Source organism: Tursiops truncatus, chromosome 1 (assembly GCF_011762595.2).
Source record: "Tursiops truncatus isolate mTurTru1 chromosome 1, mTurTru1.mat.Y, whole genome shotgun sequence".
Lineage (NCBI taxonomy): Eukaryota > Metazoa > Chordata > Mammalia > Artiodactyla > Delphinidae > Tursiops > Tursiops truncatus.
In genome coordinates, this window is record NC_047034.1 from 39,649,828 (window position 1) to 39,653,936 (window position 4,109).

Genomic DNA, 4,109 nt, shown 5'->3' on the forward strand with positions numbered 1-4,109 from the left:
GAGGACAGGGTAGAGGGAAGACTGAATCTAAACGCCTCCTTCCTTTTTCTCTTGTGTTGCCGGTTGCTGCCTCATGCTTTTTCCTCTTTCTATCTCTCAGAAGTTGTGCTGAGAGAAAAAACACGGGCCAGAGAAGGGATGCACCCTGGACTGGTGTTTGTGGTGTGTCGTGTGCGTGTGCGTGTGCGTGTGCGTGTGCGTGCGTGTGTGTGTGTGTGTGTGTGTGTGTGTGTGTGTGTGTGTGTGTGTGTGTGTCCCTAGAGGCTGGAACCACACAGTTCCTCTGATAACCCTGGAGGCGGCCTAGGTCCTGATTGGCGGTTGCCATGGAGACCCACCTAAGCCTCTTTCACCTGAGCTGTATTATCTGAAGAGGGAGCCTCTCTGACCTGACAGTCACCTGAGAAGACCCAGGGGGTGAGAGCAGGCCTGTGTCCAGACAGCATTCTCCACCCCATCCTCCCCCAGTGGGCAGCTGGGGTGGCACAAACTGGGGGAGCCAAACCTCGCTCGCTGCACCCTCTGTAGAGCCCTAGGTGGACCTGCTCGGGGCAGATGTTTCCAGCTACTTGGTGAACGGTTCCTGGCCGGAACCCACTCTTTCCACCCACTCCCTCCACCAGGAGAGGAGTGATTCAGGAACCGAGGGGAGGGGCCTTCACCTTTAATCACCGCATCCTCACCTGTCTTCCTCTTTGCTAATCGAAACTCTCTCCTTCCCTCAAGTCAAGCTCAAGTGCAGAAAGTTCTCCTGACGTTCTGGAGGAGGGGCGAGGCTGAGGAAATAATCCAGGGACAGGAGGAAAGATGGACTGTGAGTATTGAGTCTGAGGTATTTGAGCTAACACGAGGGGCTGGCGGGAGCCCTCCCGTTCCTGTTCTCCCGAATCCCACATTCACCTCTGGGCCTCCTGCCTGCCTGTGCCCTGGACACTCTCACTTGCAGGCTATTCTGGCTACGGGCCCACGTGGGCCAGACTGCCCCCAACAGACATCAGAAACCCATGCATGCTGCCCTGTAGGGGGCCTCGGGGGTGCTCGAGTGGGTGCTAAGCTGCATGGCAATAGACGCAAGTGATGCTGTACCAGGTACCAGGTGGGAGGGTGACTGCTGGATACATCTTGTCCTGATTGTATTGAAAGTAGAGCAGAAGACATCGCCAAGAAGAAATTAAACCACGCCTGATGAGCTGCCTCACACTGCGCACCCGCCCACCTGCAGCTCTGACTGTGTTCCTGGGTGAAACGCCACTTCGCGCTTCCTCTGTGGCTGGTTCCATTAGGCTTATCTGCCCTCCCTCCTCATCCAGCCACTCACGCAGGGGTCTTGAGTCAGGAGCTGGGCCATATACCTCTCTTGACCAGTTCACAGCCCAACTGTCCCAAAGACTGGGAAGGTCTCTTGGGGACGGGAGACTCCCATGTTTTGAGGAGCTGAAGTTGACCTCTTTGCACTCACAGTTCCCTGGTGGCCTCCACCCCAGGACCAGCTAAGGCCAGAGCAGCCTGGGTCAGGTAGCCAGGAGTCCCCACCTCTGAGCATCCCGCCGCTATCCTGACATCCTGACGCAAGGGCAGCAATTCCAAGGCATTTCCATGCTGGGGAGAAGGGAAGAGCGGGATTTTGGGAAAGTTGCTAAAAAGTGGTGAGAAGAGGTCAGTGACTAAGTCACCAATTCATTCATGAAGGACATATGTCTAGAGCACTGTTGTGTGCAGTCATACCAGTTGCTGGCTGAGGGCGTGTGATCCCATTCCCCTCCCCCTCGCTCCACGCTTCCCAGCCAAGCCCCCATGAGGCTGGGTCGGATGAGTAGAAGGTGGAATTCTTGCAGGAGAGTGGGGAGCAGAGACAGTATTAGGGTTAAGAGCTAAATGCCTTTATCTTCCTGCTCTATAATCTTGGGTCCACCACAGACCATTCTATTTGCATGAAAAAATTTATCCCGTGGATTAGTCTTAAAACCTCACCCTCGGATTGGGAGGGAGACGCAAGAGGGAGGAGATATGGGGATATATGTATATGTATAGCTGATTCACTTTGTTATAAAGCAGAAACTAACACACCACTGTAAAGCAATTATACGCCAATAAAGATGTTAAAAAAAAAAACCTCACCCTCAAATACACACACACACACACACACACAATTAATGTAAAAGAGATCATGCCGGTTCTGAGCCATCAAAGGAAGCTCCCTTCGCAGCAGTGTGCGAAGGACTCCTGACCTGTGACTCTGGGGAACATGCACGTAGATGACCAGGTTCTTAGCATCCTCCCTCTCGACACAGCTGGCCCCTTCCCTGTACTTTTTTTTTTTTTCCTTCCCTGTACTTTTCAGTGACGCCTTCAACCAGGAGAGGGGGGGTCCTCGCCTCCCTCCTCCCTCCCCCACCTGCTGCCTCGACACCACAAAGAGGGCTCAGTGTTTGTGTTGACTGCTCATTTCTTTTCATCTGTTAGCCTGTGGAGGCTCTGTGATTATCCACGCTGAGTGTGAGTTTGTACTGGGGAGAGAAGGCGGTTGTAGTTTTTTTTCTCTCATTTGGCATCAGTGGAGGTTGTCAAAGCATAGGTAAATATTCAGCAACCATTCCATTCAAATGGAGAAACACCAGTGGGGCCCGTGACATGGCCTCACAGGTGGCGTTGGATGAATAAATTGGAGATGTGGAGCTACTAAGCCATGGGGTGCAGGGCTGGATTAAAAACTGTGAGGAAATTGGAGGAGAGCCCTGATGCCAGATGTCAGGCTGCTCTTGTCGGGTGCTTTTCCTGTTCCCTCCTCCTTGGCTTCCTTCCAGGCTGTGGGAACCAGTCCAAACCATTCCTAAGCACTCGGTCATTCATTGGGTTTTCAGAGCCCTGTGGAAGATTTGTGTAGCCTGACTGAGAGTGAATGAAACTGACACAGTAGTCATAGGTACAGACCAGACTTGCATTTACCCATGCTCTTCTCTCCAGGCAGCCCTCCTTCCACTCCTGTGGCCACATTTCCTTCTCCAGCCAGAGGAAGCATTGCAGCTGACTACAGGAAAATGAGAACCTCACCATCTCCCAGCTGGCTTGCTTAAGCCCCTGCTGCTTCTCTCTCTCTTTCTTTTCCCTTTCCCCTCTCTTCCATTTAGCCTCATTCTGTTTTATATATATATATACTCTGTTATATATATATAATTCATTTATTCACTAGGTGTTTATTGACCATCTATTCTGTGCTAGACGGCACCTTCATGCCCCATTTCTGTAGAATTCACTCACCACTGACTTCTTTTAAGTTCTGCCCTATGGTTTGACTGATCTGAGAGCCTGGGCAAAACCGGCCAGCTGTCCATCAGAGAGTCCTGACATGTCTTCCGGACATGTCCCCTCTGGTTTTTCCATCTTCATCCCAAGGAAATAATTACTCCACCCCATCTTGTTTGATGCCTTTGTGCACGATGCATGCTTTGCCCCAAATGCCCTCTACCTGGGTGGCGGGGGGGCGGGGAGATGGGTCTTACTTATCTCTGGAAATCTACTCTAGCGATAAACCTCAGTGAGCTATCTGCCCAGCTGTTCCCTCCTCTCCACTCTCTGAAGCTTCATTCTTCTCTCTCTATATACAAGCCATCCTCATTACTCACCGTTGCAAAGCTGTCTATTCACTGAAATGTATTTGTAGTCCCCAGACCAATGCTCGTGGCAGTTTTGCGGTCATTCTGGACATGTACAAAGTGTTAAAAAATTCGACATTCCCAGCCGAAGTGGAACGAGGCAGTCCTCTGCCTTCCTGTTTCGACTCTCAGACTGTAAACAAATGTCCTTCTCCTGGTCTATTTAGTGTCCCACTTTTCCCACTTTGTGCTTTTTGCTGGTGATTTCACTGTCTAAAATGGTCCCCAGGTGTAGTGCTGAAGTTCTATCTACTGTTCCTAAGCGCAAGAAGGCTGTGATGTGCCTTATGGAGAAAACATGTGGGTGGGTTAGATGAACTTCATTCAGGCATGAGTTTTACTGCCGTTGGCTGTGAGTTCAATGTTTACGAAACAACAGTACATATGAATAAGGTGTCTTTGAACAGAAACACACATAAAACAAGGTTGTGTATTGACTGGTTGACAAAAATGTCC